General features: G+C 39.4%; 1 long non-coding RNA gene and 1 other non-coding gene across 2 annotated transcripts; one reads left to right on the top strand and one right to left on the bottom strand.

The window, feature by feature from the left end:
* Positions 1–349: 349 nt before the first annotated feature.
* On the bottom strand, positions 350–11,237 carry LOC124985417 (uncharacterized). Its single transcript, XR_007108855.1, has 3 exons — positions 11,042–11,237; positions 3,343–3,469; positions 350–2,875 (listed from the first exon to the last, which is right to left on the bottom strand). It is a non-coding gene; the product is annotated as an uncharacterized LOC124985417 (long non-coding RNA).
* On the top strand, positions 5,073–5,179 carry LOC124986069 (U6 spliceosomal RNA). The gene has a single exon (XR_007108970.1). It is a non-coding gene; the product is annotated as a U6 spliceosomal RNA (small nuclear RNA).
* Positions 11,238–20,534: the final 9,297 nt, after the last annotated feature.

Here is a 20,534-nt window from a genome sequence, read left to right as displayed (position 1 = left end):
AAAAAAAAAAAAAAAAAGAGATAATTAAAAGAACTGACCAAAAAAGATGATACTGCAGCAAGTAAAGAAAAGGGATACCATAGCACGTGAATTTCAAAATGAATTTAAGTGGGCCAAGTGTGGTAATGCATGCCTGTAATTCCAGCCACTCCAGAGGTTTGAGGCAGGAAGATTGCAAATTCAAGGCCAGCCTCAGCAACTTAGCAAAGCCCCCCTCATCATCTTAGTGAGACCCTGTCTCAAAATAAAAAACAGAAATAAAACTGGGGATGTATCTCAGTGGCAAAGCATCCCTGGGTTAAATCCCCAGTACTTAAAAAAAAAAAAAAAAAAGAATGTAAGTGGAGTAATAGAAGAAATAGCTGACAAGGGACATGCTAACACTGCCACCTGTAGCCAGAGGAACTAAGTGAAAGGAAACTGATAAAAAAAAAAAAATGAGAAAAATGGTTGCTACAAAAAGGATGATATATCTCAGAGTAAGTGGTGCTGTTTTCCTGGTTTGGGTTTTTTTTGTTGTTGTTGTTTTTTTCAGTACTAGGGACAAAACCCAGGTCCTCATGCATGCTAGGCAAATGTTTAACACTGAGTTATAACACTGAGTTACATCCCACACACACACCCATGTTATCCTGTTTTTTGCTAAGTTAACTGTATTAGTTCTTTATTTGATGTTCTACTAATATGGTGATGTCAAAAATTTCAGAAGTGTACAGCAAACTACTTTGGTACAAAAAACAAAAGTGGAACCAACTGTGCATTTTAACTCAATTCTTTTTTAAAGTCACAAGTTCTGCAGTTGGTTTATTAGTTATTAGAGTATAATAAATCACCCATAATTTAGTGCCTTAAAACATAATCTCATACCATTTCAAGCAGTTTCAGCTGGTGGTTGTGGCTAGAAGTCTCTCATGAATTTGCAGTCTGACTTTCAGCTAGGATGGAACGCAGTCATCTAAAAGCTTGATCAAGGCTGGAGGACTTGTGTCCCAGATAGCTTGCTAAAATGGCTATTGGCAGAGACATCAATTCCTTGCCATGCGGGCCTCTTAACATGGCAGCTAGCTTCCCTCATATAACATTTGACCTAAGGATGTAACACTAAAAGAACTCCATCAAATAAAGTTTGGTACCAAAGGACTTACTAACGATTGTCCCACCCAAATTCTTTTATTCAGTATTAGGGATTGAATTCAGGGCCTCACACCTGCTAGGCAAGCACTCTACCTCTGAGCTACACCTGCAATCATTTTCACTGTTGTTTACTTTTACTTACTTTTTTCTGTACCCAGGATTCAACTCAGAGTCTGCAGCATACCAGGCAAACCCTCTATCACTGAGTTATATCCCCATCTTTTTAAGTTTGGAGGCAGGACCTCAGGCTAGCTTCGAACTCTCAATCTTGCTCTCAGACACCTGAATAGCTGGGATTTCAGGAGCATGTCACCACACCAGGCTCATCTCAAATTTCTTTTTTTGCAGTACTGGCGATAGAACCCAGGGGCACTTTACCACTGAGCTACATCCCCAGCCCTTTTTATTTTTTTGAGACAAGGTCTTGCTAAGTTACCGAGGGTCTAAGTAAGTTGGTAAGGTTCTCCCCTAAATTGCCAAGGCTAGCCTTGAACTTGCTTATCTCCCATCTCATCCTCCCTAAATTTCTATGATTACAGACACACAACAATACAACCACTTTCTTTTTATTTTTTGAGACAGGGTCTCACTAAGTTGCTGAGATTGGCCTTGAACTTGGGATCCTCCTGCCTAAGCCTCTTGAATCTCTGGAAGTACAGGCATGTAACATCATGCCTAGTTGTCCCAAAATTCCTAATGCAATAATTCAAGAAAAAGTGGTGGTACCAGGTGTGTAACTCAGTGGTAGAGCACATGCTTAGCATGTTCAAGGTACTAGGTTGAATCCCCAGATATTTTCCCCAAAAAAGAGGTTATGTTTATAAAACCTAAATGAAGGGTAGGAGCTATAGCCAAGTGGTTGAATACTTGCCTAGCATGCGTGAGGCCTGAGTTCATCCTCAGTATCATGCACACACACACAAAAAAACTAACCGAAGACCAAGAAAATGGGGGAAAAAACATAAAATATTGGTGAGATACTTGAAATATCTAAATGAATCACAAGAAACATATGACAAATCAATTACTTTTACATTCAACAATAATAATTTGATAAAATTCTATTCACATGGCATTATGTATCAAGGCGTAATTTTTTTTGGGGGGGGAGAGGATACAGTGGATTAAACCCAGGGGCACTGTACCACTAAGCTACATTCCCAGCACTTTTTATTTTTTATTTTAAGACAGGGTTTCACTAAATTGCTTAGAGCCTAAGTTGCTGAGGTTGGCCTCAAACTTACAACCTTCCTGTCCCAGCCTCCAGAGTTGCTGGGAGTACAGGCGTACACCACCATGACCAATTCAAGGTGTAATTTTGGTGGGGGGAGGTGAAGACATTTCTAAGAACAAATAAAAATTGGTTGTATAAAGGGCTGGTGACATAGCTTAGTGGTAAAGTACTTGCTTCCCGTGCACAAGGCCCTGGGTTCAATCCCACTCAATATCACTAAAATAAAATAAAATAGAGTGGTTGTAGAAATATAAAATGAACTTGTTAAATGTAGTATCCTGTGGACAACTCACTGTTTGACACCTCACCCAGGGGCAGGTAAGGGCAGAGTGGGACATCTGAGCTTGGGCAACCAATCTGAGTCCAATCCCAGGATAGGTAACACAAGGTCCCTGTGAGGGCAGCCTTCTTCAAGTTCCCAGTCCAGGATATTGGTGTTTCCTTCCAGGCAATGATACCACAGGATAGAACAGAATATACCACACAGATGAGTCATTGTGTAATTTTCTAAAAGAATCAACAGAAACAAAATTATGGATTGAATCTTTAACTGAATTTTTTCAGAATTCAATTCAAAAACAGTTTGCAAATGTGTTCAGTGTAATAAGGTATATTTCACATAATAAAATTGCTTCAATATACACATATAACTGCTGAGGTATATTACTGTAGTATAAATGGAATATTTTAGGGCATACATACTACTGAAAAAAAATTTTTTTAAAGTATAAATTTCACAAGCTCCCAGTTCTACTTGTACAGTATCAGTTCTTCATTGTTCTGTGGTTTGACTGAAGTAAGTGGAGTTTTCCTATAAAAGTAGCTTCAAAACATGGGTTGTTTTGACTAATGCTACATGCATCTCTGTACTTCAACATCCAATCTATTTCAGTTCTCTGTGACTCGAATGTCAATATATCTATGTCCCATTTCTTTCTTGTTTTTTTGTTTTTTTTTTTGTTTTTTTTTCTCACCAGGGTCATATTTCATTTACTCTTCTATTAAGAGTTCAACAAAAGATGAAACAAACGCCTCATTTCTTCAGTTTTCCACTTCTGGCCAAAAGGGATTGAGGATCAGGAACCAGATTAATCTTACCACCTGAAATTATTTAAAAAAAAAAAATTGATAAAATACAAGGAAAAAATGGTTTCCAAGACCCCAAACACCAGGCAACAAAAGAGAGTAACTAACCCCTTTGTGATAGGAAACAAATGAGATGAGCCCTATTAAGTGCCCCTGCTTACTGCCTTAAGAAGTTTTTAGATCGCACTAAGGCACAGACTGAAGAATTCCTTGAGTTGAAGAAACAGATTTGAGGGTCCAGGAAGATCAAGGAAGCTATAGTCACAGACGCAAAGAGAGGAGAGAGCAGCACACAGAGAAGACCCAAGATATCTGTAGTGTTTTCCTTGAACATTCTTGAATCCAAGGCCTGGCACATGCTAGCCATGAGCTCTACCAGCTCCCAGCAGACTATTTATTAATCAGCACATGAGTTAAGAAGATTAACTATGTATGGGAAAAGAATCACCCAAAAGGATCAGAAGAACAGGGCCAGTGATCACACAGGGTCTACCACGCCAAGGCAGCCAAAATAGCAGTTAGGAGAGCATTAGACTGAAGAATCTACCAGGCCAACTAGAAAATACCTAGGTCATGGGCCATTGGGTACAGTACTCAGGAAGACCTTACCTCAGCAGTGGGGAATAATTAGTACTTAAATCGAGCAATGTTCTCTACCTGCCTAACAAATCCTAAATAGAAGATGAAGAATAAAAAGGATCATAGTATTTTCAAATAACTTAACTATATACCCAACTAAAGCTCAAGAAGATGTATAAGAATACAAAAATATCCAGCATCCAACAAGTAAAATTAACAATGCATAATATTCAATAAAAGATTATCAAGCAAACAAAGAGGCAAGAAAACATGACCTATAATAAGTATAATTAGCAAAACCAACCTAGCACTGACACCAATGTTAGAAGTACACAGAAGCAGCTATGCACAGTGGCACAGGCTTCTAATCCCAACAGCTTGGGAAGCTGATGCAGGAGGATTACAAGTTCAAGATCAGCCTCAGCAACTTAGCCAGACCCTGTCTCAAAATAAGAAATAAAAAGGGCTGGAGATGTAGCTTAGTGGTTAAACACTCTTGGGTTCAATGCCCAATACCAAAAAAAAAAAAAAATTTTTAAGTACAAAGAGAAGTTAAATGTAGCCATAAAAATTGAAAAAGGCCCAATCAAAATTCTGGAAATGAAAATGATAATGCCCGAGATGAAAAATACATTGATTGGGGCAGGTGGGCTTTCGCATGCCTATAATCCCAGCAGCTTGGGAGGCTGAGGCAGGAGGATCATGAGTTGGAAGAGAACATCAGCAACTCAGCAAGACCCTGTCTCTAAAACATAAAAAAGGGTAGGGGATTGGCTCAGTGGTTAAGTGCCCCTGGGTTCAATCTCTGGTACCAAAAACAAACAAACAAAAAGATTGGATGTGATGAAAAGCAGATTAGACATTATGGAAGAAAAGATTACTAACTTGAAAGCAGTCAAGTTCATTTAAAAAAAAAATCCAGAAAACTGAGAACATTATTGACCTTTCCAATGACTTCAAATACCCTAAATTATACATGACTAGAGGGAGCTGGTGGGGAGGGAAGAGAAAAAAATTTTTTTTTTAAGAAATGAGGTCCGTGCTCGCTTCGGCAGCACATATACTAAAATTGGAACGATACAGAGAAGATTAGCATGGCCCCTGTGCAAGGATGACACGCAAATTCGTGAAGCGTTCCATATTTTTAAGAATGATAAAATTATGGCATTTGCAGGCAAATGGATGAAATTGGAGAATATCATGCTAAGTGAGATAAGCCAATCTCAAAAAAGCAAAGGACAAATGATCTCGCTGATAAGCAGATGATGACACATAATGGGGGGGTGGGAGGGGTTAGTGTTAGGGTTAGGGTTAGGTTTAGGGTTAGGGTTAAGGAGGGGGGCAAGAATGGAGGAAGGAAGGACTGTATAGAGGGAAAAGAGGGGTGGGAGGGGTGGGGGGAAGGGAAAAAATAACAGAATGAATCAAAAAACATTACCCTATGTATTTATGATTACACAAATGGTATGCCTTTACTCCATGTACAAACAGAGAAACAACATGTATCCCATTTGTTTACAATTAAAAAAAAAAAAAAAAGAAATGAGGTCCTACAACTTTCCACATCGAAACAAACACAACAACCAAAGCTCAAATGAAACCTGAACAAAAGAAAAATTAAGTAACGATACCAACACCATAATCAAATTGCTCAAAACAAGTTATAAAAAAAAACTTAAATGCAGAGCTGGATGTGGTGGCACACACCTGTAATCCTGGCAATTGAGGAGGCTGAGACAGGAGGATCACAAGTTCAAAGCCAGCCTCAGCAAGACTCTGTCTCTAAATAAAATGCAAAACAGGGTTGGGGATGTGGCTCAGTGCTCAAGTGCCCTAAGTTCAATCCCCAGTACCACTTTCCCTCACAAAAAAAAAAAAAAAAAAAAAAAAAAACTTAAATGCAGCTGGAGGTATAGCTCAGCAGAACAAATACCATGGAGACCTCCAGTTCAATCCCCAGTAACAAAACAAAAACAAAAATAAAAACAAAAACAAAAACTATCCAGCCAGAGAAAACATGTTTCATAAAACATAGATATGGATGACAAATTTGTTGGCAACAATGCATGCAAAAAAAATAGTGGATGTTTTAGTCAGCTTTTTTGTTGCTACAACCAAAAAATCTAACAATAATAATTTTAAGGAGGAAAAGTTTATTTGGGGGCTCACAGTTTCAGAGGTTATCAGTACACAGATGTCCAACTCCATTCCTCAGGGTTGGAGTTTCAAAACTAAGGTAAAACTTCCCATTCAGGAAAAGACACCGCAGACACTACTTTATACTCCTCCCACCCAGAGCAGTTAAATACTCTGAACATTACATACAAATAAACTTATCACAGACTGGGGCTGGGGATACAGCTCAGTGATAGAGTATGTGGGATTTTTGTTGTTGATGTTGTTCGCTTTTTGTTTTTGTTTTGTTTGGTTTGGTACTAGGGACTGAACCCAAGGGTGCTTAATCACTGCCACAAGGTGTGCCACAAGGTGTGCATCAAGGGTGCCACATCCCTAACCCCTTTTATTTTTTATTGTGAGACAGGGTTCACAGGGTCCAGCTAAGTTGCTGAGGGTCTCGATAAATTGCTAAGACTGGTCTCGAACTTGCAGTGCTACTGCCTTAGCCTCCCGAGTTGCTGGGATTACAGGTATACAACACCATGCCTGGCAGAGCATGTGTTTTATGTGTTTAATGTGTTTAGCAAACAAGGCTGGGTTTGATCATCAGTACACTGCACACACATATCAAACAAATGGGAAAAAACCTCACCAACTGAAAGGTTGAAAGAAAATGCAGACAAGCAAAGAATTGTAGGACCAATGAATGGCATGGTACTAGGTCCTAAGTTTTCTTTTTGTCTCAAATATTCCAGTCCAGGCACTAGATAAGTCAGCAATCTGAAAATATGAATGGCTGCAAATTTATGCTTATTTTTTTGTGGTGCTGTTGATGGAACCCAGGGCCTTGAACATACCAGGCAAACACAACACTGCTGAGCTATACTGCCAGCCCAGGTTACAGATTTTGGGAGCCTAAGAAAAACCTTCTCTTTCTAGCCAAAGGTCAAGGAGAGAGCAGCCTTACAAGACAGAAAATTCTTAGAAAATAAAAAACCCTGCTTCAGTCAAACTCCATGGGGAACCCCACTCATGTCAGCAAAAGCCTAATAAGGTCTAAGGTGAACCCAGACTTCGACTCTCATTAGGCGTGCAAAACAAAATATACCTCATCCTCCCAGTCAAGATGCTGCTATTGAAGGTCCAGTAGAAGCCTGAAGTGGGAGCTTCCCTTCCCATTAATAACAAGGCATCCCTCTCACTCCCCATCTTAGATTACCAAAAGAGAAAAAATGGAGAACTTAAGACTTCCAAATCTATATGACCGTAATGAGATGTAAGCTCCCTGCTCCATGCAATGCTTTATCAGAGAAAATCCACTAAAAACAGGAGATACAAATTAACAGCCAAAGTCTCATAATGTTCAAACTATGTAGGATCTATTTTTTTAAAAAGCATCATTACCAAGAAACAGGAAAATAACCACTTGAATGAAAAATAAAATCAATATTCAACATCAAGATTTTGGCCTAAAAATAAAAAAAAAAAAAAAAGATCTTGGCCTATCTGACGAGAATTTTTAAGCATCCATCCAAAAATGCTTCAATAAGCAAACAAAGTTTGTGCTTGAAAAAACAAAAAAAACCAGGATGACTCAGCAAAGAAACAGATGACACCGAAAGATCCAAGAAGAAATGCTAGAAGGGAAAAATAAAATTAACTGCTCAAAAGCAGAATGGAGTCAACATAGGTGGGAAAAATCAGTGAACATGAATTTTTTTTTTGATGGGGGAATATAATAGGAATTGAATCCAGAGCCTGACATACACTAGCTAAGTGTTCAACCACTGAACTACATACCCAGCCCCCAGTGAAAATGAACACAGAATAGAAACTACTCAGTCTGAACAGAGAGAAAAAAATGAACTGAAACTCAGGAACTCAGGAACCTGCAGGACTATCACAAAAGATCTAACATTCATGTTATCAGAATCCCAAAGGGAAGGAACCATTTGAGCTATTCGAAAAACAGTTGAAAGTGTCTCAATTTGACAAAGCAGCATAATGATCATTCGAGTTGATGTAGAAAAGGCATTTGACAAAACCTAACACCATCCATTTACAATAAAAGCTCTCAGCAAGTTGGAAATAAGGAGAATCATTTCAACTTTACAAAGACTATTCATAAAAACTATAGCTGACATCACACTGAATGGTAAAAATTGCATATTTTTCCCCAAGACTGGGAACAAGGCAAGGATGTCTTTTTTTTTTTTTTTTTTTTTTTTTTTTTTTTTTTTTGGTATCAGGGTACCAGGAATTGAACGCAGGGGCACTTAACCACTAAGCCACATCCCCAGTCCTTTTTATATTTTATTTAGAGAGACAGGGTCTTGCTGAATTGTTTAGGGCCTTGCTAAGTTGCTGAGGCTGGTTTTGAACTTGCAATCCTCCTGCCTGAGCCTCTCAAGCCTCTGGGATTACAATCACCACTCATTTTTTAATATTTATTTATTTATTGTGGTGGCTCTACCACTGTGCTATATCCCCAGCCCTTGCAATTCTCCTGAATCAATGGAATTACAGGTGTGCATCACCATAGCTGGCTCATCACTCTTATTCAACATAGTATGGTAAGGCCATGTCAATAAAATAGGCAAGAAGCCAGGTGCAAAACCATAATCCCAGCAACTGGGGAGGCTGAGAATCACAAGTTCAAGGCCATTCTCAGCAATTTAGTAAGGTCCTAAGCAACTTAAAGAGACCATGTCTGAAACAAAAAATAAAAACTGGGGGTGTAGCTCCATGGTTAAGCCACCCAGGCATCAATCCCCAGTCCAGGAGAAAAAAAAAGAAGAGAAAGAAAAAAAAAAAAAAAAAAAGAAAAAGAAAAAGGACTGGGGATGTAACTCAACGGTGAAATTCCCTTGAGCACTGTTTAAAAAGAAAAAAAAAAAGGAAATAAAGGCAGAGTAGAAGAAAAGTAAAATGTATCCTATTTAGAGATGGCATGATGTCCTCAAAAAAAAAATCCCAAGAAATATGAAAAATAAGTCTTCCTCGAACTAATGTTTAACTAGGACATAGAATATATAAGCAACTAAAAAATTTCATTATATTTCCATGTATTACTAATAAAACCTATGGAAAACTAAGTTTAAAATGCAAAAACATTACAATAGCTAAAAAAATTAAAACTGAAGTATAAATCAACAAACATATACAAGACTTACATGCTAAACACTACAAAATGCTTAAGAAAAAAATCAAGAAAATCTAATGAAATGAAGAGTATACTATGTAATAGAGTGTGAAAAACTCAACATTGTAAAGACTGTCATTTCTCTCCAAAATGACCCAGATTTAAAAATATTTTCTATATTCCAACAAGAGGCTGGGTATGTTGCTTAGCAGTAGAGTGTTTGCCTAGCTTGCCTGAGGTCTTGGGTTCCATTCCTCCCCAGGACCACCAAAAAAAATTATCTTGTTCAGTAACAAGATGATTTGTTCATTTCAATGTCCTCAAAATTCATCCACGTTGTAGCATGTGATAGGACTGCCTTCCTTTTCTAGGTTTACATCATATGTGTATGCCACATTTTGTTTATCCATTCATCTACGAATGAGCACTTGGATTACTTCCACTCCCCACCCACCATTTATTTTTGCCATGCTGGGGACCAAACCCAGGGGCTCTTACGCACTAAGCAAGTACTTTTCCCACTCAGCTACACTCCCAGCCCTACTTCCATTTTTTGACAATTGTGAATAATACTACTCTGAATATGGGTGTACAAATCTGAGTCCGTACTTTCAACTCTTTTGATTATATGCCCAAAAGTCGAATTGCTAGATCATAGGTAATTAAATTTTTAATTTTTTGAGTAAGAGCCATACAGCTTTCCATAGTAGCTGTACCATTTTATATTTCTACCAACAGTCCACAAGAGCATACTTCTTAGTTTTAGGATCAGAAAAAAACAAACACGTAAATCTGGATCATAAAGAAAATATACGGAGCCTAAGACAAAGCCCTGAACTTACCCACAAATTGCTCAATTCGAGTTCTTTCCAAGGTGAATTTTCAAAAGAAATCAGTGCAAAATTCAAAATGCATTTAAATGACTAGGGGAAAAAAAACCACAGGAGGGCAGTAGTGGAGGGGGAGGTGGCAAATAGCTGACAGCACTACACACACCCAGCTTCCAGACGAGAAGGCAAAGGAAATCCATGAGGAAAAGTTTCAGATCAAAATACTATATACTAATTTAGTGAAGCTGATGAAGGAAAAGTACAGGGGAAAGATGATATAAGAGGAAGAAATAAAATTTTTGGAGAAAAAAGTATTTCCTAAGGGAGCAGGAAATGGGAAGTTTTGAGAAATAATGTCTTGTGCAAGTTCTGACTCTTCAAAAATTTTAAAAATCCCTGCAGCTCGGGAGGCTGAGGCAGGAGAATGGCAGAGTTCAAATCCAGCCTCAGCAAAAGCGAGGCACTAAACAATGGAGCAAGACCCTGTCTCTAATAAAATACAAAAAAAGGGCTGGGGATGTGCTCCCAATCCCCAGTACCAAAAATAAATAAATAGATAATTAAAAAAAAAAAAAAAACCTTGCCATCAAAACTCAATACCCGTGAAGGGCACCCTAACACGAGAGCAGCTCTCTTGTGCCTCCTGAACCTTCCAAGTTCACCAGTCAGTCAGTCCCTGAAAACAATATCCCGACCCTGAGAAAAGCTTCTTCAGAATCGGTCCTTTCTGGCTGCCCTGTCTCGTCTCTGCAGGATTAAGCTGGAGGTTCTCTCACTAACGCCAAAGATCCTCTGGGATCCTACTGCCACGACCTGCCCTAAAATCGCAGTCCCAGCCCAACTGGGTCCAACCCCTGGAGGCCCCAGGTATTCGGCCCTCGACTTCCAACCCCCCTCACCCGGCCGGACGTCCTTCACCTCGAGCACCGAGTCTCCACGCGCCGGCTCTCACACCTGGACCCTAGGTAATACTCCCAGCACTTAGAAGGTGGAACCCCAAGGGCTTGGCAGTCAGAGTCCATGCAGACTCGAGATTGTTTACCATCACCGTGGAAACCTCCCGCAGCCCAAAGGGCAGGACTTCCGAGGGGCGGAGTCAGGCGCGCGAAGTTTCTAGAAACCTTACCACTTCCGGCGTTGCCGGCCCTGACTGGGTCCCACATCCCACACACCTGGAACAGCGGCCGGGGGCGTCCAACTGCCGACTGCTGGCTTGACCGCGGGCTGACACCTCACGGTCTTTTCACGAGGATGCGGCCACGTCTTGCCCCCAGGCCACAAGGACTACGGCGGGGTGGGGCCTCAGCAGCCAACGCCCGGAGGAGGGACTGCGGTGGCGCCATTGTTACGTGGCTGGAACGCAGCCGAAGCGGGCGGGCCAGAACTGAAGGAGTGGTGCGCAGGCGCCAGCCGGTCTCTAGGAGGAAGGCGCGGAGGGGACCCAGGTTCTAACGAGCGCTCCTGAGGCCCTAACTACCGGGTGAGTCCATCTGAAGGACGCCAGGTTTGAAGACCCTCCTGAGAGAAGAAAATGAGCGTCCTTTTCCAGGAAGTAAAGGAGACGGAGAACTCCAGAGACTTGAGGATAGGCATGAATTGAGGAGTGAGAAAGATATTACCCCCAGGTCTTGGGGAGACAGACATTTGAGGGACCATCAGGTCACCTCACATGACGCCCGGTTCCCATGGGAGGCAAGACTGGCCTCTGGCCTGGTTCTCAGGGACAAATGCAGGGGCAGTAGATGTACCTTTGTTGCTGGAGAAACGCGTCCTTTTGTATGTGTTTAAAGTCTCAGCTACCTCCAGACCTGGTGTTTGCTCTCAACAAGGCAAACAGTTTCCCAGCCTTTGCTGAGGAGTTGTTGAGTGAATGCACAGTTGGTATTAGCATCATCAGAGACCATGAGTTGTCTAATTTGAGCTAAGTGGTAGTGTTGCCTAGCATGTGTAAGACCCTCAGTATGATCCCCAGCAACACACACACACAAACATAAGTTCTGTAGCAAAACTGCTAAGCAATTATCCTTTCCATCTAAATGTAATCAGGTGCAACACTATTTAAAAAAAAAACAAAAACCTGAGAACCAACAATCGGTTGCTGGTCTGGATACTCTGATGATCATAAGCAATTTCACAAAATGCTTCAGATGAGGTCTCTATGAGGTGATGGAAGAGGAAAATAATACTGCCCCATAATCATACCTGAACAGATGAAAATAGGCACTGTGCAATATAAAATAAACATTCATCTGCTCTTTAGGTAAATATTAATAAGATAAACACTGACTTGCCCCTGCTTTCTGACAGCAATCCCTCTGCAAAATCACCAACCACAAGCCCAAATATTATAAGGAGCCCTTTTTAAGTTCACCACTGTGTAAGATCTCCCTCACTGTATCAAGGAATAAAACTAAATGGGTCAGACACAGAATGGAGAACACATACATTCACTGAATTGACCATAATAAGTATGAACTTGGTAGTCCAGTGGACATCACCAATATGAGTAAAATTTTGCTATTTGTATATGAAATACACATACTTCATACAAAAATAAAACCTCAGAGCCTATATACTTGTAATTCCAGCTACTGGAGAGATTGAAGTTGGAGAATCTTTCATTTCTTAATTTTTATTTTTGTGGTGATAAGAATTGAATCCAGAGGCACTGTACCACTGAACTACATCCAGGAGAGAATCTCTACAACCCAAGAATTTGAGGCCAGCCTGAGCAACATAGTGAGATACCCCCACTCAAATGAAAAAAAAAAAAAAAAAAAAAAGACTTGGGGATATACTTCAGTGATAGAGCACTTGCCTAATATACAGGATACCCTGGGCTGGATTCCTTGGCACAGCAAAATATAAATACATACTTTTCTTAGTTTTAACAAATGTGCCATCGTTACCTAAGATGTTATTTATGGGAGAAACTGGGTGAAGATTACACAGGAACCCCATGTACCATCTTTGCAAATTTTCTTATCTAAAATTATTCCAAAATAAAAATTTAATTAAAATGAATTCTGGCTGGGGGTGTGTAGAGCACATGCCTAGCTTGTGCAGGCTCTGGGTTTGATCTCCAGCACTGAAAAAGAAAAAACTCTTTTGCAAAAGTAGTACTGTCCATGGAGTTGGGGCTATAGCCCAGTGGCAGAGCACTTGCCTAGCATGTGGGAGGCACCAAGTTCGATCCTTAGCACCACATAAAAATAAACAAAGGCATGCTGTCCATCTGCAACTACAAAAAAAAAAAAATTTGTTTTAAAATTACTCTCTAGGTAGGAGCCTTATTTTTACTTTTGACTAGGGTGGTTGTGATGGTTATTTCATCATGAATGACCCTGGTATGAACCACAGAAATAAAGTTAGTCACAATAGCTCTCCTGTCCCAGTCTCCAGGTTCTCTCTTCTCTGACATTTCAGGAATCCCTCCTGAGTCTCCACACATCCCCTCAAATAGACATGTAGCCATTGGTTACTGAAAGTTACCACATCCAGTCTAGGTCCTCCCCCACTATTGCACTGTTACATAGTCCTAAGCACAGGTCTTCAGAACAGAAATCACTCAAGCTGTTGAGTGGATAAAAACCACCAATGGACAGGAGAAGTTGCAGCAAGGCAACATTACCAAATCAAAGAAGGAAGGTCAATCTTTTTTTTTTTCTTTTTTGTACTGGGGATTGAACCCAGGGACATTTTGTCACCTAGCTACATCCCAAGCCCTTTTTAATTTTTCATTTTTTAAATTTTTTTAGTTGTCAATGGATCTTTAATTTTATTTATTTATATGTGGTGCTGAGTATTGAACCCAGGGCCTCACACGTGCCAGGCAAGCCCTCTACCACTAAGCCACAACTCCAGCCCCCCTTTTTTATTTATTTTGAGACGGACTCACTGAGTTGCCCAGACTGGGCCTTGAATTTGTGATTCTCCCACCTCAGCCTCCTTAATTGCTGGGGTTACAGACTTGCACCTAGCTTGTACCTAGCTAGAAAGATGTCTCTTTCAACCATGTAAGTACACCTCTAACAGGAACAGGAATTAATCAGCACTGTAAGGTAAGGCACTGGACTCTGATGTACCAACAAAATATAGAAAATAAGATACACAAGTGTTAAAATCAGTTGCTGTGGGATAGTTCAGCCTTTTTCAGTAACAGTGGACAGAAATTTATTCCTATAATAAAAGATGGACATGCCATATGTGGTCACATAAGCCTGTAATCCCAGGTCTCAAAAGGTTGAGTCAAGAGGATTCCAAGTTCAAGGCCAGCCTCAGCAATTTAGCAAGACCCTAAGCAATTTAGCAAGACCCTGTCTCAAAATAAATAAAAAGGACTGGAGACCGGGCTCAGTGGTGCATGCTTTAATCCCAGCAGCTTGGGAGGCTGAGGCAAGAGGATTGCAAATTTCAAGACAGCCTCAGCAATTTATCGAGAACCTAAACAATTTAGCAAGACCCTGTCTCAAAATCAAAAAATAGGTCTGGGGATATAGCTCAGTTGGTAGATTGCTTGCCTTGCAAGCACAAGGCCCTGGGTTCAATCCCCAGCACCACAAAAGAAAAATTTTTTTAAAAAAAGCTAGGGATGTAGCTCAATGGTTAAGCATCCCTGTTCAATCACAGGTACCAAAAAAAAAAAAAAAAATGGATGTACTTGTTAAGGGTAGAAAAGAAAAGCATATATTTAACATGCAGCAAGTATGACTTGGAAGAAGAGTTTTTGTCTTCTGGAATTTGGTAGCTTTCATTACATGGTGGGGGTAGAGGATATCTCTGTAACACTGCTGTTCAAAAAAGATGTGAGCCACATAAACATAATTTAAAATTTCTCTTTTGCCACATTTATAAAATAAACAGGTGAAATTAATTTCAATATTTTAATGTGTACTATAAAATGCAGCCACTATGGAAAACAATCATGGTAGATCCTCAAAAAATAAAAAGTAGAATTGTGGGTGTAGTTCTGTGGTACAACAATGTCTAGTATGCATGAGGCCCTAGGTTTGATCCCCAGCACCACAAAAATAAATAAATTTTTAAAGTAAGCCGGGCATGGCCGTACACATCTGTACTCCCAGCTACTCCTGAAGGAAGAAGATAACCTGTGCAACTCAGTACACTGTCACAAGATGAAATTTAGAATTTTGGGAATGTAGCTCAATGGTAGAGTGCCTGCCTAGCATGGGTAAGGTCCTGGGTTCAATCCCATACCACTGCAAAAACTAAATTTAGGGGCTGGGGATGTAGCTCAGTTGGTAGAGTGCTTGCCTCACAAGCACAAGGACTTGGGTTCAATCCCCAGCACTGCAAAATAAATAAATAAATAAAAATAACTAAATTTAAAAATTAAAAATATAATTATATATAACCCAGCAATAGTAGTACTGAGTATTCATCCAGTAGGGAACTCAAACAGATATTTGCAAATCTACATTTATAATAGCAGTATTAATAATAGTCAAAGGGCTGGGGATATAGCTCAGTTGGTAGAGTGCCTGCCTTGTGAGCACAAGGCCCTGGATTCAATCCCCAGCACCACAAAATAATAATAATAATAGTCAAAAAATGAAAGCAACCCAACGTCCATTGACTGATTAATGGATAAACAAAAGTGGTATATATACAAAATGGAATATTATGCAGCCTTAAAAAAGGAAGGAAATTCTGACAGATTACACCATGCATGATTCTATGCATGATGCTAAATGAACCAAGGCAATCACAAAAGGAATAATGCTATATGATTCCACTTCTATGAGGTACCTAGAATAATCAAATTCATAGGGACAAAATAAAATGGTTGCCAGAAGTTGGGGAATGAGGAAATGCAGAATTGTTAAATGTGTGAAGGGTTTCAGTTTTATAAGATGAAAAGCATTCTGTTGATTGGTTATACAATGACAGAAAGTTCAAGACAGTGCATAGTTTATACCACTGCAATGTACACTCTTTTTTACTTAACCACTGAGCCACATCCCCAACCGTTTTTTCTTTTATTTAGAGACAGGGTCTAAGTTGCTTTAGGGTCTCACTAAGTTGTTGAGGCTAGCTTTGAACTTGCCATCCTCCTGCTTCAGCCTCCAAAGCCACTGGATTTACAAATGTGCATCACCACACCTGGCCTAAACTGTACACTTACAAAAATTCAAAGAGCTGGGGATATAGCTCAGTGACAAAGTAACTCTGGGTTCAATCCCTAGTACCAAAACAAGTATGTATGTATATGTATACCTCAGACACACATATATGTGTGTGTGTGTATATATATATATATATATATATATATGTACTATATATAGGTATATATCTGTGTACATATATGTATGTGTATATATACACTCCTCTGTGTGTGGGGGGGTGTAATTCAATGGTAGAGCACATGCTTAGTATGCACAAGGCCTAGGTTCAATCCCCAGCACCAGTAATTTTAGAAAAAAAATTAAGTCAGTTGCTCAGTGGCACTAGACATGTTTCAAGTGTTCAACAGGCCTGTATGACTAAAAGTCCCCTGTATCACACAGAGCAACTTCAGACTTAAAGAAAAAATAGTTTGGAAATCCCTCTATTCTCAATCTGCCACTGTGCAAAGGATACCAAGACTCCCTCTCTGCTCTAAGCCATTGACTTTCTTGACTTATTCTGGAGGATTAAAATTCCTTTCTCTGATAAGTCTCGCTTATTATTCTAATTGTTTCATAATGAGCTTCCTATTGCTTTAAAGAGTTCTACTTGTGTATATATATAGAAGAAAATGTAGCCTTCTAATATATTATCTATCCAATTTCAAGGGCTTACTCTTAATTTCATTTGTCAACCATGAAATTTTACCCAAAAATGATGATTTCACATTGAGGTCGTTGATCTAACATCTAAAGAATTGAAAGCAGCTTGTTATAAGGGTATCTCATTTGTGAACAGGTCTCGAGGACAGAAGGGTGAAAGAGCTACCAGGCATCAGGAAGGTCTGCTCTGACTTTTCTTCCCTTGAGGGCTTAAGTGTGGTTGGTTTTTATTTACAACTCTTGGTATAGTATAGGGTTCTTAACAGGTGCTTAGTATACATTTATTTTAGAAAAAGATTGGAATTATATTATTTTTCTTTTAATTCATATATTTCATTACCCTGTCATGTAATCAAACTTTTTAAAAAACATTTCTAGTTATATGTGGCTCCTGAAAATTTTTTTTCTTTCCTTAAAAGGCATAATATCTGACTTACCTCTCAGCTTGGTGGGAAGTCCTCTCAGTGTAAGCACAGAATAATTTAATTTTCTATATCTTCCAAAGCATTAAGTGCTCAATAAGTTCTATTTGCCCACTCATACAAGATGTTTTTCCTAGCCCGGCACAGTGCTGCACTCCTGCAATTCCAGCAACTCAGAGGCTGAGGAAAGAGGAGGACAAGTTCAAGGCCAACCGCAGCAACTTAGTGAAACTCTGCTTACTTAGCAAGACCCTGACTCAAAAAATAAAAAGGGTAGAGCCAGGCAGAGTGGCCCATGCCCATAATCCCAGCCATTCAGGAGGCTGAAGCAGGAGGATCACAAGTTCAAAGCCAGCCTCAGCAACTTAACGAGGCCCTAAACAACTTAGCAAGCTGTCTCAAAATAAAACATAAAAAGGGCTGGGGCTCAGTTGTAAAAGCACCACTGGGTTCAATCCCTAGTACCAAAAAAAGAAAGAAGTTCCTAGGGGTGTGGGGATGGTAGCTCAGTGCTAAGGGCACTTACACAAGGCCCCAAGTTCATTCTCAGTACCAGGGGGAAAAATGCTTCCTTCTGTAGGGGTTTACTTTAAATGAAATTTTCCAGTTTTATTTAACAGGTAAATTTGTTGCTCACCAGTAACCAAGGGAAAGAACCAAGTTTAATTCAGTTACTGCTGCATCCAGAGAGGCTGGCTTGGTCCCCTACCTAACAAGTAATGTTGAGTCAGGTAATGTTGAATGAATGAATAAATTAATTTTAAAAACACTCTTTCTTTCTTTTTTTTTTTTTTTTTTTTTAGTGAGACAGGGTCTCACTAACTTGCTGAGGGTTTCACTACTTGTAATCTTCCTGTCTCAGCCTCCCAAATTGCTGAGATTATATGTATGCACCATTGCACCCAGCATAAACCACTTTTTAAAGTAAAGTGCTTTGTAATGATTTCATTTATTAGTCCTTGGTAAAACTTTCACAGCTTATAAATATTTTAAACTTAAAACACAGAGCAAAAATGAACCTTTTGGGGTTGGGGTTGTAGCTCCGTGGTAGAGCACTTGCCAGGCATGTATGAGGCATTGGGTTCAATCCTCAGCACTGCATAAAAATAAATAAGTAAATAAAGATATCTACAACTAAAAAGAATTTTTAAAAATGAACCTTTCTACATTGCTCAGTTTTTTCTTTTTATTATTTTTTTAGTTGAACCACTAGTATTTTATTTGACAGCCAAATACAAAGACAATGGATAAATAATCTACAAGATCATTACAATCTACAGGATCATTAATGAGGTATCTTGTAGTCATCAGAATTCAAGCAAGTTTGTATTTAACCTATGAAGACAAATGAAATTGAATCTGTTTCAGAGCATGTCCATGGTGGATGTATACCTTGAAAAAAGTGTTGAGATCACTATGCTCAGAGAATATTTTATGCTCTTGAATTGTATGTCTAATCTTCCCAAGGTGAAATCTGTTCACATCTTTTCTGTTATGGTCCTGTGCATATTTTTTTTCCTATTTTTTTAATATATTTTTTCTTTTTCTTTTTTTTTTTTTTTTTTTTTTTTGTGGTGCTGAGGATTGAACCCAGGGCCTTGTGCAGGCGAAGCAAGCACTCTACCAACTGAGCTATATCCCCAGCCCACTTAATATATTTTTACTTATTTATTTTTTTTACTTAAAAAACTTTTTTCTTACATGTATATAGGGTAATAATGTCTGTCTCATTCTACCATCTTTCCCATCCCCACCACCTCCCCTCACTCCTTTCTGCATTATCCAAAGTTCCTTCATTTTTCCCTACCTACCTCCCCACCATGGATCAGCATTTGCATATCTGAGAAAACATTCATTGCTCAGTTTTTATAATCATAAAGACACCTGTAAGGGGCACAGTTGCCCAGAGTGCATTTTAGCACCACAAAGAGCCATAGTGACAGAGGCTAGGTCAGGGAAATGGGGCTGCTGGCAGGTGTGGTCAAGAGGAACTAAAACCAACTTTGTAACTCTTAAGTCAGCTAACATTCCCATAGGAAATGATGAGTTTAGAAATCACATTTTAAGGGGCTGGGGAATATAGCTCAGTTGGTAGAGTGCCTGCCTCGCAAGCACTAAGGCCCTGGGTTCAATCCCCAGCACCGCAAAAAAAAAAAAAAAAAAAAAATCACATTTTAAGGAAATACCAAATTGTTTTTCATTGCTTTTGCAGATTTTGGTAGACTTATGTATACATTTAATATTCACAATTTCATTGTAGATTAAGTCAGGTGATTTTGTCCCTTTAGAGGACAAAGGCAGAAGTCAGACTGGCCAGGACAGAAGAGAAAGACCCCTTATTTTACTGTCAAGGAAACTCAGCCCATGGAAGTTAAAATGACTAAGTAATCCAAATAGTAAGTGATTGCACAGAAACCAGAATGGAAGTAGATACACATGCCTATAATTCCAGTTACTCAGAGGCTGAAGCAGGAGCATAAAAAGTTCAAGACTAGCCTCATCAACTTGGGGAGACCCTGTCTCAAAATTTTAAAAAAAACCCAGGGATATAGCTCAGCTGTAGAGAGCTCCTGGATTCAATTCCTGGTATCACGAAAAAAAAAAGAGAGAACAAAACCAGGATGCTTGGGTCCAATTCTAATGGTTCTCCTCTGCAGCCAAACTGATTCTTTGTCCTGTGTATGTATGTTTATGTCATTGCTTTTGCACATTAGTAAAAGACTTTAAAAATAAACTTGTAAACTGAAATTGTACAAAGCAATCTTGTTGATTAATAGGAAAATTTATGATTGTTCTGTGACCTTCAGCGATTTTTGCCAAGAGCCCCAGGATGTAGCTCTGTGGCAGAGCACTTGCCTAGCATTTGTGAGGCCCTGGGTTCCATACCCAGAACATAGCCAAGCACAGTGGCACACACCTGTAATCCCAGCAACTTGGGAGGCTGAGGCAGGAAGATCACAAGTTCACTCAGCCTCAGCAAACTTAGGCCCTAAGTAACTTAGCAAGAACCTGTCTCAAAAAAAAAAAAAAAAAAAAAAAAAAAAAAAAAAAAAAGGGTGGCGGCCAAGGATGGGGATGTAGCTTAGTGGTTGGTAGAAGTGCCCATGGGTTAAATCTCCAATACCAAAAAAAAAAAAAAAAATATCAACAGGACAGCACAAGCACACACACAAAAAAATCTTTTGCTGAAATATTAAAACC

Source organism: Sciurus carolinensis, chromosome 5, assembly GCF_902686445.1.
Source record: "Sciurus carolinensis chromosome 5, mSciCar1.2, whole genome shotgun sequence".
NCBI classification, from domain to species: Eukaryota; Metazoa; Chordata; class Mammalia; order Rodentia; family Sciuridae; genus Sciurus; species Sciurus carolinensis.
The sequence above is the reverse complement of the archived record's forward strand: the minus strand, read 5'-3'. Positions and strand labels throughout refer to the sequence as shown.